Below are 20873 nucleotides of genomic sequence, written 5' to 3'. Positions count from 1 at the left end.
TGCAACTTTTGCACTCATGTGGTCCTTATCACTAACCCATGTTAGACTTCTCAGTTAAGTATGTGTGAAACGACTAGATTGCCCCTACAATTAAAACAATAAAAAAATATAAAGAGATGGCCCACCACTCATCTTCTTCTTCCTTCAACCTACCACCACCGTCAACCCACTTGGCGGAAACATCGGGGCGTGGCACTGAGGGAAACAGATTGTCCAGAAGTTTCCATCACAACTATATTTACCAGATATTTAAAGCAACACGTCCCATACCATGTCATAAATGATAATACAATTATTACAGAAAAGATCTAGTTAATTTGTTCTGTTCCGACAACTCATATTTTTTATTACAGACAATTGTTTATTGTTGACCTAGGTCTTTCCTAGCCTCGATTTCACACCATAGAAAGCAAATAAGCATCCTAAGCACCGAAAAAAAGGTAAAGTAAAAGTCAATACATATAGTGTAAAGGTGAGCATACAAGTTTGATAATAGCATATAGAGTTCGAAAGCGTTACTCATAACGAGCACGTACACAGTGTAAAATGTGGCATGTTAGTTATCGACATGAACCCATCGATACCAATAACTGCGGGTTGACTGCCCAAGGCAGTTCACGATACATTCTCACCACTGTGAGCCGTGTAGGTAATTGTCCTTAACAACCCCCGAGTGAACGGGTGCTGAGTCCAAACTAATAGTACTAACGTTGCTAAGGCAGGTAGACATCATTCCATGTGTAAACATAACAAACAAGTATTCATTAAGTCACGTATAACATGCGGTAATGGTTAGCGTTTAAAGTATTGCGTAGTGTGTTCGATGTGATTTAGTATAAGTAACGTATGTAACACCCAAAAGTGCGTAAAGCAAAAAAGGGATCGAGTATACTCACAGCGGTTGATGGATTGAAGGGAGCACTTGAGAGTATGGTTAGCCTGATCAGAATGATACGATAAGTGACGTATAAAACGAAACAAGTGTTGGTGGGTCGATTAGTGGTTCGATCGGATGGTAGTCCGATCGGACGACTGATCGTACGAGTGACAGTCCGTTCGTGTAACACCTCGAATTTTTGTGTCCAATGATGTGATAACACGTGTCATTTGTTCACACGTGGCATCTATAATAAATAAAGGACTAATTTTGACAAACCTTGAAAGTATATAAATTCGAGGGTTATAAATGTCAACAAGGGTAAATATACTGTATAGTATCCCTAAATAATGCTTAAACCTTCAAACGAATAAATTATAGATCGTACAAAACTAAAACGCGGAAGAAAGTGAGAGATTACAAACTACAGGGGTTAACTGTGTCAACATGTTTAATAATACCTCTGAGTGACCCTTTAACGTCCCAAAGACTTTGTAACGGTATTATACCCTCACTAAAATAATATATATGAATTTCGCGAAGTTTCGATATGAAACAAGAAAGTTACGATCGAGTTCGTAGAAGAAGGGTTAAAAGCGTCAACAGTGAAAGCTAAGGCTTTCCAATATAAATAATAAATAAACCGGGGACTTAATAATGCGGGTAATTAACACGAGGCCCCTATCGGTAAATAACCGAGGGCCAAACCGCAAAGTTACCCCTTCAGAACCGAAAGGCCAGGTGAATCATTGCGAAAGATTTCGTTATTAATGGCCCGATTCTGATAATCATGACAAAAGATTTAAAAATCCTGAAATTTTAACCTTAGGCGACCCGCGTGAAGTTTCAACATAAGTTGAGGCGGGCCGCGAGCCTCCCTTATAACTCGCCTGATTTCTTAACTTTAGGCGACCCGCGTTAAAAAGCATGGGATCTCCCATGCGGGCCGCGTAAAGTGCCCAGATGCAGAAAAATGGTAACTACTTGGCTTTTGGAACTTGTGAACGATTATGCATGTAATTATGGGGCATGGGCACCCTACAAATGACCCATACATTTAGGGGACAACTACCCATCAGCTCTGGACTGATAGTAGAGCTTGTAATGATCATAAGTGGCCTTCTTTGGCTATAAATAGCCACTTCTTGTGCATTACCAAACACACAACTCAAAACACTTATAACTGATCATTCAAGAGCTCTCTAGCTTTCCCTTCTGTTCTCTCATCAAGAGTTAACTTCTGTAAGTCGTTCATGACCAATTTGGTTTCACATTTCCATAGTTATAGCCTATAAACGCAACCGTCGTAACTAACGGTTGTCATTGCAATATCTTGCAACTGATTCAGTCTTATGACGAATCAAAAATGGTTATGAGTTGGTATTTATGTGGGTATTAAACCTCTAAAATGGTTCCCCCTGATCACCACTCTAACTATGTCAATTATCGAGTCAAACGTGCGGTTAAAAAGTCAACAGAAAGCTATTTTAGCGATTTAAGCATAATCTGTAATGTATATGTTATGGAACCTGTTTTGACAATCATAAAACATGATAATAAGTATATAAACCTGTTTGCGCTCGTTTGAATCGATCATTTACTATATAGAACCGGTTCGGAGCCGAAAGTCGCAAAAGTTTGACTTTTGCTTTGACTTCAGTTCTGACCCGTTTTAGTAAAGTATAAATATACCTTAGGACTCACTTAGGACCAGGTCACATGTTGGTATAAGCCTCTGTGGTCGGTTCATGAGTTATCCGAGTCTTTTACATATTTCCGTCATTCGCCTAAAAGTTGACCGTAACGGCCTTTTAAAATTAAAACGAGTATTTCGGACACGTGAACGGACCAACACCTTGCTTATTAAATTATAAGCATGTCCCTGAAAGTTTCACGTCAATCCGAGGTCTAGAATGAGAGTTATGCTAAAAGGCGCACTTTTAAGAAAGTTTTGTAATTAACGGCGCAATTAGCATAACGCTCATCTAACCCAAGTTTTCGGCACCAAAACTTTTATCCACTGTGGTAAAATAATATTTTGGGAATTTTAAAGATTTTTAATAATTTTTACCTTGCTCATAACCTGCGGTTATGGCTAAGGTTCGGTTTATACCGAATATGCCCTTTTTGGCCAAAACAGGAGTTCTACAAGGTCTTTTGACCCGATTCCAGTTGCTATTGGTTTTAAATAATAAATAAAGTATTTCAAGCTTTATAAGCTGTTCGGGAAACTCAGATTTCCTGTAGAACTCGAAAATCCCTTTTAAAGTCTTTAAAATGACCGAAAAGCCCCTACGGGGCATATTACCAACTTAAACTCGTTACGGGCATTACGGAAGGTATCCTACTGATACCAAAATACTTTTAAGGCATATTGACTTAGGAAATAAGCGTACGACTCTTATGGTTAACCGTTTCGCCTATTTGCGCACACGGTACGGCCCACGGAACTAGTTTTCGTGCAATAGCCGATATGGGTCAAATTATATTATTTGAACCCCAAAATCCAGAGTATGAACTATAAACCCATATAAAACAAGTCTCTGAACTTGTTGGGTCCAAATCATACTCCATTCTCGGTTTTCGCCTTTTCGTGCGAATTGACCATATCTATATATCGGAATCAACCGGTTTAAGCTACGGCTAATACAAGGACCGTTAGGATTCTAAGAGGTTAATTAAAACCTTCGTTCCAGATTAGGAGCCCCAGTAAAAGCTATCGGTGACTTGATCTTAATTAAGGATTAATACTTGCAAAGGTAAATACTTTTGACTTATTTCCCCTATATGGGCTTGGGTTACGGTATATTAATACCGCTTGATTGAGCATTATATTCATCCATCGCTTAGGTGGATAACTAAATAATATGATTGGCTCATTTAAACAGTTTTGTTGCTTATAAGCCTTTGGGGGGTTTAATGACCGTTGTCCCGGATATCCTTGGCATCATTTTACGAAATGGCCACGACCATCGACATCCCGGTGTAGGCGTACACCCGGTATAAAGTGTCGACATTAAAACTAAAAGACGTAGCCGTTGGTTTCTGTACTACGGTTTTACGCAAACGTGGTGTGTCTATAAATCTTTAACCCGGCACGACCCGGGCTACTGAACGCATAAAAGAACATGTAAAACGTTCACAAGATCATTATGAATTTTCCCAAGTTATAAAAGAGTTTGTGCCTTGTGCATTCAAATCAATTTTAATAAACATTTTCAAATGTGTCAGTTGAATGTATTTACCAGTGTAAACTGACGTATTTTCCCCAAAAAGATTAAGTGCAGGTACCTAAACGTAATTGGCTGGTATTAGCTCCCTAGCGTCGGGATAAGCCTCGCAAGCTTGATTGCAGTATCTAATGGAACAATACTTTATCTGTATTTACGATCCACTGTGGATATTCAACTTCTGTAATACATTTTGATATTACAAACAGAGGTTGAAATTATATATTTAAATTATGCTTCCGCTGTGCATTATATAATTGTGTGGTTTGACTATATTGTTGCCAACATCGTCACGGTAATCCCCCACCGGGCCCACCGGTGAGACACGTGGAAAATCGGGGTGTGACAGGTTGGTATCAGAGCCAACATTGAGTGAATTAAACACTATCCTATTGTGTTTAATCTCAGTGACACAATTGCACATACTTGAGTCTAGACAATAACTTAGGACAAATTCGGATTATTACTCCTTTTTGTCTTTATTTTCGATTTGATTTTTAATAAGTTTTGGGCAGGAAAATGCCACCTGTTATATTCCGAGGAAGAGGAAGGGGACGTAGAGGCCGAGGAGAAATCGTGACCCATCACGATCAAGAAGCTGGACCATCTGGTACAAGACATCCTTCGATGACAAGGAGCGAAGAGCCACAACGACGAAGAGATCTTTACGAACCAGCGAGGCATTCCACTTCGCACAGCTCGACGCTATCCTACCGGCACTCCTTTGGGCCAGATTCAGAAAATAATCCCAATAACCCACAACCTTCCTTCATACCTCTGCAACGTTCGGTATCGCACCGAAACTACGACGACCCTAGTCCCTACTACGTAGCTCAGTTTAATCCGGCTGACTACATACAGGAACCTTCAGGATTTGTTCCGCTTGGTCCTCAAGACCACTTTTCTGAAGATCCCATGGAGGAAGATGAGGATCCAACTGAACCAGCTCGTGGTACGCCCACGCATCCGATAGAAGTATCTGATGGATCTTCATATCATGGTCCGCAGTATCAAGGCCCAGACAGCTTTATGGCCTTGTTTGACCGACATGAGTGGTACAACACACCATCTCATCAGACATCGCAACCGAGACATCCACAGGATCCCTCTGAGGATTCACGCTTTGAGGCAGTTACGCCACCACCTCCGCCACCGGCACAACCAGTTATACCTGATCCGCCGAGGCGTAGGAGGACCAATGCTCGTATGTCTACACGAGGAGGAGGGGGTAACCACTTCAGCACTCCTCGACATTCTAGTAGTAGCCACTATCCGCCACTACATGAAGAAGGACCTTCAAGTCCTATACAAGAAGCGAACTCCGCACCTACTGCACGAAATTCGCCACCATTTGGGTATGACCAGCCCATACCTGCTTATACGGGTCCAACGGCTTACAATCCGTTTGAACCGTCACAAGCACAATACAACTATGGCTATGAGCGCGACCCATATGTGGTGTCGGCTAGATATAACGCGCGCTACCCTGACGGAGCACATGGAAACATGGGACCACCGGACTACTCAGCTCATGGGTATCCAATACCTCCCAGACCTCCAGTTCCGCATCAAGCGCAACAACCAAGATTTTCTCCTCCTGAACAGGAAGAAATACTCCATCGACTAGATCGTGTGGAGAGAGAGTTCGAGGAAGAAAAGAAAAGCCACCAAGGATTTCTCAAGGGCTTGGCGAACCTACTAAAGGGCAAAAAGAAGAAACGTGACCACTAGCCCTTAATAGTAGTACGAATGTAATTTCTACTTTGAAATAAGTCCCTGCGTGGACAACTTATCGTATTTCAGTCCCTACGTGGACTTATATTTAGTCCTTGCATGGACACCTATCCTATATTAGTCCCTGCGTGGACTTGTCACTTATTTTTAAACCTCTCTGGAGGTATGTATTATTTGAAAGACCCGTTTAGGGCGATATGTAATTGTATTTGAAATTTCGGAATGTATGTTATGAGTTTTGTTTTAATATATATAAAAATAAACCAAAACCATTCCTTTTATATTGATCTGCCTAATAAAGAATCTTAAGGGGGTGAAACCTAGCTTGGGGTCTTTTAAGATCAGTCAAGATGGTACGACCTAGCTGAAAAGATTCTGATTCCCTGTTAACCTCTGTACGCATGTTAACATTCATGGCAGATGTGATTCGTTATAATCACGCGCGTCATTCTTATACAATAATCCTTTGAGGATTTCAAAACCCAACTAAATGATATATAGATCGTGGGTTAAATCACCAATGAAGGTGGTCAGTACTATAAAGACATCCATTTAGCGATGCAATGCCTACGGGCCAGTACTATAAAGACATCCATTTAGCGATGCAATGCCTACGGGCCAGTACTATAAAGACATCCATTTAGTGATGCAATGCCTACGGGCCAGTACTATAAAGACATCCATTTAGTGATGCAATGCCTACGGGCCAGTACTATAAAGACATCCATTTAGTGATGCAATGCCTACGGGCCAGTATTATTAAAACATCCATTAGTGATGCAGTGCCTACGGGCCAGAATTATTAAAAACATCCATTACTGATGTAGTGCCTACGGGCCAGTATTATCAAAACATCCATTAGTGATGTAGTGCCTACGGGCCAACCATATTAAGACATCCATTAGAGGTGTAGTGCCTATGGGCCATAATAATTGTCTTATAAGACAAAAGGCAGTAGTAGTCTATGACTCTCTGTCAGAAAGAGATAAAAGAACTACGGTTCAACTCTCTATGCCTTTGATTCTCTGGAATCTCGGCTAATATTATAAAACATCATCGTGATTAGGCTTTATGCCGCCAATACTATTTATATAGTTAAAATAGGATATATTCAAATCCTAATATTTATTGAAATAAACAGTTAACCAAATATGGTCTCTGTACCATGGTTGACAAAGTGTCATAAAAGACAATCACATAATAATCTCCTAAATTAAAATTTTGTTATCTTCTGTAACAGATTCAAGTTACAAATGGCGGATCCCAATGGTGAGAACAGCCACACGAATGAAGATGACTATGACAATGCGTCAGTTCATTTGACAGGCGCACAGCTAAAGGCTCTGATCAACAATGCTGTCCAGGCAGCGATTGATCGTCAAAATACTGAGTCTCAAGGCAGATCTGTGACAAAGCCACTCTCTAAACCAAAGACACACTCCAAACCACCCTCTGAACCCAAGAAAGATGACGACAAGCATTCGTCTACTGAGCACAGCGTTCACCGCGATAGAGAATATACTGATGCGTCTAGTGCTAAGGGTTGCACCTACAAATACTTTGTATCATGTAAGCCCCGTGAATTTACAGGGGAGAAAGGTGCGGTTGACTGTATCACCTGGCTGGACGAGATGGACACGATTGTGGACATCAGCGGGTGCGCTGAGAGGGATGTGGTTAAGTTTGTGTCCCAGTCATTCAAGGGCGAGGCCCTGGCGTGGTGGAGAGCTCTGGTGCAGGCTTCAGGTAAGTCTGCCTTGTACAAAATGTCATGGGGGGAGTTTATTACCCTCATAAAAGAAAACTACTGCCCTCAGCACGAGGTTGAGAAGATTGAGGCAGATTTTGTCTCACTAGTGATGACAAACCTGGATTGTCAAGCTTATCTGACAAGCTTTAACACTATGTCACGACTGGTGCCATATCTTGTGACACCAGAACCACGAAGGATTGCCCGATTCATTGGGGGTTTAGAGCCGGCGATCAAGGCCAGCGTAAAGGCCTCTAGGCCGACGACCTTCAGGTCAGTTACTGACCTCTCCTTGTCTCTTACACTTGATGCTGTCCGTCTGAGGGCACAAAGGAGCAAGGAGGCTGAGAAGCGAAAGCGTGAGGATGATACCTCACGAAAGTCCGGTAAAAAGCACCGTGGAAACGGTGAGGGCAAGAAAGGGTCGGAGGCAAGGAAGGAGGGGCAAGCTGATGGAAGACCTTACTGCAAGGTCTGCAAGAAACCTCACTCCGGGAAGTGTAGGTTTGCGTCTGGTTCACAGTCGCAACAAAGGACTCCACCCTGTGGGCTATGCAAGTCCAAGGAGCATAAGACAGTGGAGTGCAAAAAGATAAAGGACGCAACCTGCTATAATTGTAATGAAAAGGGGCACATAAAGAGTAATTGCCCGAAGTATGCCAAGAAGGCGGAAGAAACGAAGAAATCAAATGCGAGAGTTTTTCGCTTGGATGCAAAGGAAGCGGTCAAGGACGACAATGTGCTTACAGGTACTTTTCTCGTAAATAATATATTTGCAAGAGTACTGTTCGATTCTGGCGCTGACAAGTCCTTTGTAGACCAGAAATTTTGCCAACTACTAAATATGCCAATCAAAACCCTTGACGTAAAATACGAAGTAGAGTTAGCAGACGGCACGATAGAAACCGTCTCTACTATTCTAGAAGGATGTGAAATATCCATTAGGAAACATTCGTTTCCTTTATCTCTACTTCCCTTCAAATTGGCGGGTTTTGATATCGTGCTAGGCATGGACTGGTTATCTCGAAATCAGGCCCAGATCATCTGCGGCAAGAGGCAAATAGTTTTAAAGACTCCGAGTGGTGAATCTCTTACCATTCGAGGGGATACGCATTTCGGATTGCCCGAAGACGTATCTATGCTGAAAGCTTCAAGATGTTTGAACAGAGGCTGTGTAATTTACATGGCTCAGGTGATAATTGAAGAACCAAAGCCGAAGATCGAGGATCTTCCTGTCATTTCTGAATACCCCGAGGTTTTTCCTGAAGAACTACCTGGTTTGCCACCAGATAGACAAGTGGAGTTCAGAATTGACATCATTCCTGGAGCAGCTCCGATAGCAAGAGCACCTTACAGATTAGCGCCGACGGAAATGAAAGAACTGAGGACCCAGTTGGATGAACTGCTGGCGAAAGGTTTTATCAGACCTAGTTCATCTCCCTGGGGAGCTCCTGTCCTATTTGTAAAGAAGAAGGACGGATCGATGCGGTTGTGCATCGACTATAGAGAGCTGAATAAAGTTACCATAAAGAACAGATATCCTTTACCAAGGATCGATGATCTGTTCGATCAGCTGCAAGGAGCAAGCTACTTCTCCAAGATCGACTTAAGGTCGGGTTACCATCAATTAAGGGTCAGAGATGAAGATGTACACAAGACTGCATTTAGGACTCGCTATGGTCATTACGAGTTCCTAGTGATGCCTTTTGGGCTCACAAATGCACCGGCTGCGTTCATGGATCTCATGAATCGCGTTTGCAAGCCGTATCTAGATAAATTCGTCATAGTCTTCATCGACGATATCCTTATCTATTCCAAGAATCAAGCTGACCACGAGAAGCACCTCCGTTGCATTCTCGAATTACTACAACGTGAGAAACTCTACGCCAAATTCTCGAAATGTGAGTTCTGGCTACGAGAGGTCCAGTTTTTAGGACACGTTGTGAGTGAGCGTGGTATCCAAGTGGATCCCGCTAAGGTAGAGGCAGTTATGAACTGGCAAGAGCCAAAGACGCCTACCGAAATCCGTAGTTTCCTGGGATTAGCAGGATATTACCGGAGATTTATTGAGAATTTTTCAAGGATTGCTGCGCCCTTGACTTCTTTGACCAAGAAGAAAGAAAAGTACATTTGGGGCCCGAAGCAGCAAGAGTCCTTTGAAATACTGAAGCAGAAGCTAAGCAACGCACCTGTGTTGACCTTACCTGAGGGTACAGATGAATTCGTAGTTTACTGCGATGCATCACACACAGGCATGGGGTGTGTGCTTATGCAGAAGGGCAAGGTGATTGCCTATGCTTCAAGGCAATTAAAGGTGCATGAAAAGAATTACACCACCCATGATTTGGAGTTGGGTGCCGTTGTATTTGCACTGAAGTTATGGAGACACTACCTTTATGGTATTAAATTTGTGATTTATTCTGATCACAAAAGCCTCCAGCACCTGTTCAACCAGAAGGAGTTGAACATGAGACAACGCCGTTGGATGGAAACCCTGAATGATTATGACTGCGAAATCAGGTACCATCCCGGCAAGGCGAATGTAGTCGCCGATGCACTAAGCAGAAAAGAAAGGGTAAAACCCATTCGAATCAATGCCAAGAGCATTGAAGTTAAAAATAATTTGATTGAAAGGATTTTGGCTGCACAGCGAGAGGCTGTGTTGGAAGCTAATTATCCTAATGAAAAGCTGGGAGTAACTGCGGAGCAGTTGACTCTTAGCAAGGATGGAATTCTTAGGCTGAATGGACGTGTATGGGTTCCGATTTATGGGGGACTACGAGATGTTGTTCTCCAGGAAGCCCATAGTTCCAAATACTCAGTCCATCCTGGTGCTGATAAGATGTACCAAGACTTAAGGGCAAATTATTGGTGGATAGGCTTGAAAAAGTCTGTAGCCGCCCATGTAGCAAAGTGCTTGACTTGTGCTCAAGTCAAAGCCGAGCACCAAAAGCCGTCTGGCTTGCTACAACAGCCTGAACTTCCCGAGTGGAAGTGGGAATGCGTAACTATGGACTTCATAACCAAGTTACCCAAAACCAGGAAAGGAAATGATACAATATGGGTCATAGTTGATAGGCTGACTAAATCAGCTCATTTTCTACCCATCAAGGAGACGTATAGCTCCGATATGTTAGCCCAACTTTATGTTGATAAGATTGTAGCCTTACACGGCATACCTGTGTCTATTATCTCCGACAGGGATACTAGATACACATCTCACTTCTGGAAAAGTTTCCAGCAATCTTTGGGCACGCGTTTAAATTTTAGTACGGCTTACCATCCACAGACGGACGGTCAAAGTGAGCGTACTATCCAAACGCTAGAAGACATGCTTCGTGCATGTGCGATCGATTTAGGTGGTAACTGGGATAAAAACCTACCCCTGATCGAATTCTCCTACAATAATAGCTACCACACCAGCATAAAGGCTGCGCCTTTTGAGGCATTATATGGTAGGAAATGCAGATCGCCTGTTTGTTGGGCGGAAGTAGGAGAGGTCCAATTATCGGGACCAGAGATTGTTTTCCAGACAACGGACAAGATTGTCCAGATCCGGGAACGACTCAAGGCTGCCCGCGATAGGCAGAAGAGCTACGCTGATCCAAAGCGTAAGGATTTTCACTTTGAAGTGGGTGAAAAAGTATTACTTAAGGTGTCACCCTGGAAGGGGGTGATGCGCTTCGGCAAGAAGGGCAAGCTGAGTCCAAGATACATAGGGCCTTTTGAGGTCATTGAACGAGTCGGATCAGTTGCCTATAAACTAAACTTGCCTGAAGAGCTCAATGGAATTCACAATGTGTTCCACATCTGCAATCTCAAAAAGTGCTTCGCCAACGAATCGTTGGTGATTCCACACACAGATGTGCATATAGATGAGAGCTTAAAGTTTATAGAAAAACCCTTGTCGATTGAGGATCGACAGGTAAAGAAGCTTCGCAGAAAGCACGTACCGATTGTAAAAGTCAAATGGGATGCTCGTAGAGGTCCTGAATACACGTGGGAAGTCGAAGCTACAATGAAAGAAAAATACCCCTATTTATTTGAGTAAATCTCGGGTCGAGATTTATTTTAAGGGGGTGAGGATGTAACACCTCGAATTTTTGTGTCCAATGATGTGATAACACGTGTCATTTGTTCACACGTGGCATCTATAATAAATAAAGGACTAATTTTGACAAACCTTGAAAGTATATAAATTCGAGGGTTATAAATGTCAACAAGGGTAAATATACTGTATAGTATCCCTAAATAATGCTTAAACCTTCAAACGAATAAATTATAGATCGTACAAAACTAAAACGCGGAAGAAAGTGAGAGATTACAAACTACAGGGGTTAACTGTGTCAACATGTTTAATAATACCTCTGAGTGACCCTTTAACGTCCCAAAGACTTTGTAACGGTATTATACCCTCACTAAAATAATATATATGAATTTCGCGAAGTTTCGATATGAAACAAGAAAGTTACGATCGAGTTCGTAGAAGAAGGGTTAAAAGCGTCAACAGTGAAAGCTAAGGCTTTCCAATATAAATAATAAATAAACCGGGGACTTAATAATGCGGGTAATTAACACGAGGCCCCTATCGGTAAATAACCGAGGGCCAAACCGCAAAGTTACCCCTTCAGAACCGAAAGGCCAGGTGAATCATTGCGAAAGATTTCGTTATTAATGGCCCGATTCTGATAATCATGACAAAAGATTTAAAAATCCTGAAATTTTAACCTTAGGCGACCCGCGTGAAGTTTCAACATAAGTTGAGGCGGGCCGCGAGCCTCCCTTATAACTCGCCTGATTTCTTAACTTTAGGCGACCCGCGTTAAAAAGCATGGGATCTCCCATGCGGGCCGCGTAAAGTGCCCAGATGCAGAAAAATGGTAACTACTTGGCTTTTGGAACTTGTGAACGATTATGCATGTAATTATGGGGCATGGGCACCCTACAAATGACCCATACATTTAGGGGACAACTACCCATCAGCTCTGGACTGATAGTAGAGCTTGTAATGATCATAAGTGGCCTTCTTTGGCTATAAATAGCCACTTCTTGTGCATTACCAAACACACAACTCAAAACACTTATAACTGATCATTCAAGAGCTCTCTAGCTTTCCCTTCTGTTCTCTCATCAAGAGTTAACTTCTGTAAGTCGTTCATGACCAATTTGGTTTCACATTTCCATAGTTATAGCCTATAAACGCAACCGTCGTAACTAACGGTTGTCATTGCAATATCTTGCAAATGATTCAGTCTTATGACGAATCAAAAATGGTTATGAGTTGGTATTTATGTGGGTATTAAACCTCTAAAATGGTTCCCCCTGATCACCACTCTAACTATGTCAATTATCGAGTCAAACGTGCGGTTAAAAAGTCAACAGAAAGCTATTTTAGCGATTTAAGCATAATCTGTAATGTATATGTTATGGAACCTGTTTTGACAATCATAAAACATGATAATAAGTATATAAACCTGTTTGCGCTCGTTTGAATCGATCATTTACTATATAGAACCGGTTCGGAGCCGAAAGTCGCAAAAGTTTGACTTTTGCTTTGACTTCAGTTCTGACCCGTTTTAGTAAAGTATAAATATACCTTAGGACTCACTTAGGACCAGGTCACATGTTGGTATAAGCCTCTGTGGTCGGTTCATGAGTTATCCGAGTCTTTTACATATTTCCGTCATTCGCCTAAAAGTTGACCGTAACGGCCTTTTAAAATTAAAACGAGTATTTCGGACACGTGAACGGACGAACACCTTGCTTATTAAATTATAAGCATGTCCCTGAAAGTTTCACGTCAATCCGAGGTCTAGAATGAGAGTTATGCTAAAAGGCGCACTTTTAAGAAAGTTTTGTAATTAACGGCGCAATTAGCATAACGCTCATCTAACCCAAGTTTTCGGCACCAAAACTTTTATCCACTGTGGTAAAATAATATTTTGGGAATTTTAAAGATTTTTAATAATTTTTACCTTGCTCATAACCTGCGGTTATGGCTACGGTTCGGTTTATACCGAATATGCCCTTTTTGGCCAAAACAGGAGTTCTACAAGGTCTTTTGACCCGATTCCAGTTGCTATTGGTTTTAAATAATAAATAAAGTATTTCAAGCTTTATAAGCTGTTCGGGAAACTCAGATTTCCTGTAGAACTCGAAAATCCCTTTTAAAGTCTTTAAAATGACCGAAAAGCCCCTACGGGGCATATTACCAACTTAAACTCGTTACGGGCATTACGGAAGGTATCCTACTGATACCAAAATACTTTTAAGGCATATTGACTTAGGAAATAAGCGTACGACTCTTATGGTTAACCGTTTCGCCTATTTGCGCACACGGTACGGCCCACGGAACTAGTTTTCGTGCAATAGCCGATATGGGTCAAATTATATTATTTGAACCCCAAAATCCAGAGTATGAACTATAAACCCATATAAAACAAGTCTCTGAACTTGTTGGGTCCAAATCATACTCCATTCTCGGTTTTCGCCTTTTCGTGCGAATTGACCATATCTATATATCGGAATCAACCGGTTTAAGCTACGGCTAATACAAGGACCGTTAGGATTCTAAGAGGTTAATTAAAACCTTCGTTCCAGATTAGGAGCCCCAGTAAAAGCTATCGGTGACTTGATCTTAATTAAGGATTAATACTTGCAAAGGTAAATACTTTTGACTTATTTCCCCTATATGGGCTTGGGTTACGGTATATTAATACCGCTTGATTGAGCATTATATTCATCCATCGCTTAGGTGGATAACTAAATAATATGATTGGCTCATTTAAACAGTTTTGTTGCTTATAAGCCTTTGGGGGGTTTAATGACCGTTGTCCCGGATATCCTTGGCATCATTTTACGAAATGGCCACGACCATCGACATCCCGGTGTAGGCGTACACCCGGTATAAAGTGTCGACATTAAAACTAAAAGACGTAGCCGTTGGTTTCTGTACTACGGTTTTACGCAAACGTGGTGTGTCTATAAATCTTTAACCCGGCACGACCCGGGCTACTGAACGCATAAAAGAACATGTAAAACGTTCACAAGATCATTATGAATTTTCCCAAGTTATAAAAGAGTTTGTGCCTTGTGCATTCAAATCAATTTTAATAAACATTTTCAAATGTGTCAGTTGAATGTATTTACCAGTGTAAACTGACGTATTTTCCCCAAAAAGATTAAGTGCAGGTACCTAAACGTAATTGGCTGGTATTAGCTCCCTAGCGTCGGGATAAGCCTCGCAAGCTTGATTGCAGTATCTAATGGAACAATACTTTATCTGTATTTACGATCCACTGTGGATATTCAACTTCTGTAATACATTTTGATATTACAAACAGAGGTTGAAATTATATATTTAAATTATGCTTCCGCTGTGCATTATATAATTGTGTGGTTTGACTATATTGTTGCCAACATCGTCACGGTAATCCCCCACCGGGCCCACCGGTGAGACACGTGGAAAATCGGGGTGTGACAGTTCGGATGGCTGTCCGGTCGGATGGTCGTTCGAGTGGATTGTTACTTCCTTTGGGAAAGATGTGTTTGTGTATGATTGCTTGACTTTTGAAGTTTTTGTTGTAGCATTTTTAAAACATTGAAGTATCTCTACCTTTCAGGTCGGTCGATCAGACGGTCGTTCGATCGGTCGGCAACCCGATTGGTTGGGCACTTCAACGAGAACAAGTTCACAGCAGGTTGTCACTCGATCGGACAACAGTTCGATCGGGTGGCATCCCTAGTGCATTGAACATGTTGAAAATTGTTTAAGTGTTGAAGTTTAATTGTCACATGTTCGAGTGGTTAACCCGGTCGAATGGTAGTCCGATCGGACAATAACTCGTTCAACGATCAGACTTCAAATGTTGGTGAATAGTTTAAGTGTGGGACCCAAGGTGCAAGTCGTTCGGATTGGCCAGTCGTTCGGATTGGTTGTTCGATCGGACAGCAGCCCGATCGGACGGCACTCCGTCCTGGTCGACCTATTTGTCTTACCCTTGGTTGTTTTGATTGTTTTTCATTTTTATCGAGGTGTTGTGATAACGTGCTAAATAACAGAAACCTCGTCAATACTTGGTACTCCTGATCGGACAGGAATCACCCAAATCCGATTAGCTAACTGTTCGAGACGGTGTTCCATGTTTAACTCGGAATCAGTGAACCTCGTGGATAGAATCCAGATCTTGGGCCACACAACCACAAGAACGAATAGTAGGTCGGCACAAGCTCCGTTTCTATCGGTTTTGAATGCATTGAGTGTAAAAGAGTTGAAAGAAAGTTGGAAAACCATCTTTCAATCCTTTTCATTGTGAATATGTTTAGATCTATGAAAGATCTATGTTTGTTTATGTGGAAATCGGTTAGATCTAAGTTGTTCTTGGTGGATTGAGGCCAAAACATGAAGTTCTTCAAGAACACATGATGACGTCATCCTAGAACACTTTGAATCTTGATGATTTCACGGTTAAAAGTTAAGTTTTGAAAGATAGAAAGGTGTAGGAGTGCATGTAGATTAAGGAAGTACAAGATTTAGGACGAGATCTTACCGGAATCGTGAGAAATCTGAAGAAAAGCAAGGTGAAACGCTGGTCGGACGTCAGTTGCCAAAAGTAGAAAGTGTGATGGTGACAAGGGGTATCTATAGGGTTACCCAAAGTGGAAAGGAGAGGAGAGAGGCTGGTCGATCGGCTAGCAGGCCGGCCAACTGGCTGATCGATCGAACTGCAGTTCGATCGAACTGCTGGTCGATCGGTTAGCAGCCTGGTCGATCAGTCACTTGGTTTGACGAGTTTTGCCGTTTCGATTGCGATTGCAAGCGATGCGAATGCGATATAGTTTCCTATTCAAATTACTTTTAATCCCAACTACTATATCTAACATACAAGCATCTTAATTCACTTGCGTTTAGCGTTTGCGATTCGATTGCGATTGAGTTTCGATTGCGTTTCAATTGATTTCCACACATAACATATTTAAACACACACAAGTAACACATAAGGCACACACACATATAATTAACCAAGATGCATATTTCGAGTTGCGAGCGCGATTGCGATAAGCGATAAAATGATTAAACATGCGATAAATAGCGATACATATCGTTATTAATAGATACTCCACATAATACAACCAACGTAAACGATAAAATAGACTAATTATAAGTCAAAGAAGACAAAACAAGATTAGAGCAAGGAGTGATATGTGACACCTGTGTCACTGTGACCGTCAAACAAATTCCAAACCAATGAAATTTTGTGTTTCATACTTGGGATTTGTGAAAATATGTGTATCATTTGCACATATCAATTCTTGTTCGATTTCGGGCTTTAAATCGCTTTCTGGAAGGTTATACGCGATCTGATGCGTAAATATAACCAATTTAATGCAACAAACACTCCGGAATAGTGACATAGGCCTAACATACCTTAAATAACCTTTACATAACTTAGAAATAAGTTTTGGATGGTTTGGTATGCCGAAATCAAGTTTATTCGCTTACAGGGACTAAATTCGACAAACTGCGAAAGTATGCCAATTTGTACTGTAATGATCAATCCGGAACTTGACCATAAGTTAAACACACCTTAAATATCCTTTACATAGCTTAGAAATAGGCTTTGAGTGGTTAGGTGTGCTAAAATAAACTTTATGCTCATTCAGGGACTAAAAGCGTCAAAAACGGCGTAAGTTTGCATTTTCGCGCATATCTTACGTTCTGAATATATCCGGACTTCCAAAAATTTATGTAATCATTAAAACATTTTATTTTAGTGATTGGTATGATAAAATTCCATTCGTCGCTTAATTTGGATCGTTTTTGCGTCCGTTACGACTTCCGTCGTAATTAACCGAACAACGCGATCGTACGACCAAACGAATCGACATCCGAGATGTTTTTGAGCATGTTTTGAGTTCCCAATACTTTAACTTCATTTTAGAGCCTTGAAATGAGGTTAACGGGGCTTAAACATGTCAAAAATGGGCCGAAATGCATGTTTTGCAAGTGCAGGGACCTGTTTTGAGATTTCTGCCAAACTTCCTCAAGCGGGGCGCGTAAGACTTCTTTGAGTCTTACGCGGGGCGCGTGAGAGTGCCAGCGACCAGAAAATTCATTTTTAGCAATCTGTTGTGTAGGTCCCCTTGATGTATATGGATCTTCACAGAATCGTCTTTCCAATCAAGAGTGCGGAATCCTCTTGATCAGAATATAACAGAAACAAGTAGATGATCAGAAACAACAATTCAATCAAACCGGGTTTTTATTGATTATCTATCAATACTGATTACAATCAATCCAAAACCCTAACAACCCTAATTTCGTCCAAGACTAAGCTCTCACGAAATTTGCTCTCTCACACAACTGTTTTGGCTGATTAACCCTAAACCCTAAAGCCTAACCTTGTTTATATAACACAAGGTTTACAAGTTGGACTAGGGTTTCCTACATGGACAAGCCCATTTCGTCCCCCTAGACCCAAACTGGGTTTAGTTTAGCCCAAACTCAATTATCTCACTAATACAAAGCTAAACCCGCTAACTGTTTATCGTTTAACTAATTACAAGATATCCAAAGACCAAATCTAAGCTGTTGTCACAAATATGCACCAACAAACTCCCCCTTGACAATAGCTTCATAAAAACTTTGTCTTCAGTCTTCTTAAACTTTGTCTTCAGTCTTCTTGCAATCTTCACGTAGTCTTGCACTATCTTTGGTCTTTGGATAGCTTCAGCTTCAATAGCTTCTGTCAGCAACAGACTGTCAGCAACAGACTCCCCCTAAGCTGATGCATCCAATTACCAAATCTTCAACACGTTAGCACTTGAGTAAACTCCAGTTTAGCATTTGCAAAGCAATCTTCACACTCTTCAATCTTGTCTGCAATATAGAAAGGAGGTTCTACCTTGCATCCAATCAAACTCTCATCTTCACACTTCACAGCAACTTCTCAGCAACAAACTGCTTCAATCTGTATACTATAAAACAAACATCTCGAGAAACCATAAGAATTTTTCAACATAGTTAAATAAATTATTATTTTTCAAGAGATAGTTAAACTGTATCACAAATTAAGCATTTTCAATTTCATCACCAACACGCAAAACTTTTTGTTCAACACACAAGAACCTGCATGATTTAAAAATTTTTGAACTCACTTTCTAACACCGTCTCCCCCTATCAGTAACAATTCCTCCAAGAATAACAGTTTTCCGTACATTAAGAATTTTAAACAGAAAAAGACACTATTTTTGGATTTTTATATTTTTCTGAAAGCAAGTAAATACAAAAGCAATAAACACTCTATTTTTGTGAGAATCACTGGTAAGAAGATCATATCAGCACAATCAAACTGTTTCACACAATTAGATTATTCTTTATTTAATGTTTTAGTGAAAAGCAGTTCAAGACGATTACCAGTATGTTTTTCCACTTAAACAAAATGCATGAACATTTCAAGTACCATTACCGTATGATACGTTAAGGTAATTTTATTTCCTGAAATACGAGCGTGTCCCACTTCAGGATATACCCCCACGATCAAGGTATGCACAAAGATTCATCGTAGTAGGTGAGTATACTGATGTCATCTTTTAAGATATCCTGACTGTGTCTAGGTCTGCATATAATCTGTGTTATCATGTTTTGATTGCTTAACTATGAACACCCAAATAAGTACTAATCAATTCCTGGAAATATAAACAACACACTCTATCATGCAAGTATATTCCCTACCACATATTTCACAAGTCCAATCCAAATTTCTGAAATCTTAACTGGGAATAGGTTGAGAAGAGAACAGAATAGATCTTTAGTAGAGATGGTATAATATACAGATCAAATGAGATTTTCTCAGTTTGATATAGGTTTCTTGGGTTTCTTTTGGGTACTTGAGGGCCTCTTTCGGGTGTATTAGATCTATAGTGCGACAACGTACAGCTAGGTCAGCATGTATCTGGATGCAGCAGAAGCTGTCGTTGCCTAGCACCTCCAGGTCAGCATATATCTGGATGCAGCAGAGGAGGTACACGACTTTTTTCAGAGAAGATTTCAGAATCAGATCAAAATTGTGTGTATCGGGACAACATACAGACATTCCAATAGAAATGAGCTAATTCCAAGTGACTTTCTTTCCTGGGGTCATGTATAATTTTAGTTCTAAACAGAAAGACAGCCAAGATATCCCCAGATGAATTAACAGTATAAAGACCCAAAACTTCAGATTTTTGCAATCTATCAACGCAAGAATTAAGGTCATTAAACCATACACCATTGATGTGTTCCCCACTTGTCACACCCTGGCTTTGCGGAAGCGTGGTTAATTTGGTGTGACTTCTTAATACCATAGCTTAACCATAACAAAGCTATATGAATAAAAACCATGCAAGATCATCCATTTATTTAAGTTTTAGAACCAAATACAACAACGATGTATCAACGGGAACACACCCTAATGACATAAACATTGTTCAACAAACGCAAACATCAACATAACACAAACACAGTTTATGGACTGTGACTTGTCCAGGAAAGAGTCACATTCCTTAAACCCGGATGACCTCGTACTAGTGCAGCGGGAAAACGTGCCATACCGTGCCAGATCCTTTAATTCCCTGAAATACATGTAAGTTGAAAAATCAACAATAATATTGAGCGAGTTCATGTGTAAGTGAGCAAATAAACCTTTGTAAAATGTCTGTATGAAAATTCCTGGTATGTAGCAATAAGGAAAAAGAGATCAATTAATGTGTAGCTAATACATTAATAAGTGAAATGGCCTAGGAAGCACTCAAACCTGTAATGCGTATTTCATACCGGTCCTTCCGGCGGAACGACATAGTCACCACATGCAGCCACACGCTGGCTCATGCGTGGGGCTCGCAACACCCGATAGATCTATCACTCATGCCTCTCGGTCCTTATACAAGGATTAATGGTCTTACGATAATAGCCTACCCATTCACATGATCTAGGTAATAACCCTCCTTACGCTATCCATACCATGTAAAAAGTACTTGTAATCATAGTAACATGTATTTCACCCCCGCAGTTTAGAAAACTGAAAACAGTTAAGAGAAAAGGGGGACATGAACTCACAGCGGTGCGTCTCTACCAAGTAATACTCCAAGTCAAGCAGTTGTGCAACGACCTACATGTACTAACTCTATTAGTCGAACGACCGTGCCTTAGCCTTATGGTTTAAGTTTTGGGAAATAGTTAGACAACTATTTCGTGTTTTCATTCGGTAAATACTTGGTAACGATTTTCCTTCCCAAGGATGGG

This window comes from Helianthus annuus, chromosome 8, assembly GCF_002127325.2.
Source record: "Helianthus annuus cultivar XRQ/B chromosome 8, HanXRQr2.0-SUNRISE, whole genome shotgun sequence".
Classification (NCBI taxonomy): Eukaryota; Viridiplantae; Streptophyta; class Magnoliopsida; order Asterales; family Asteraceae; genus Helianthus; species Helianthus annuus.
This window is presented reverse-complemented; position numbering follows the sequence as displayed.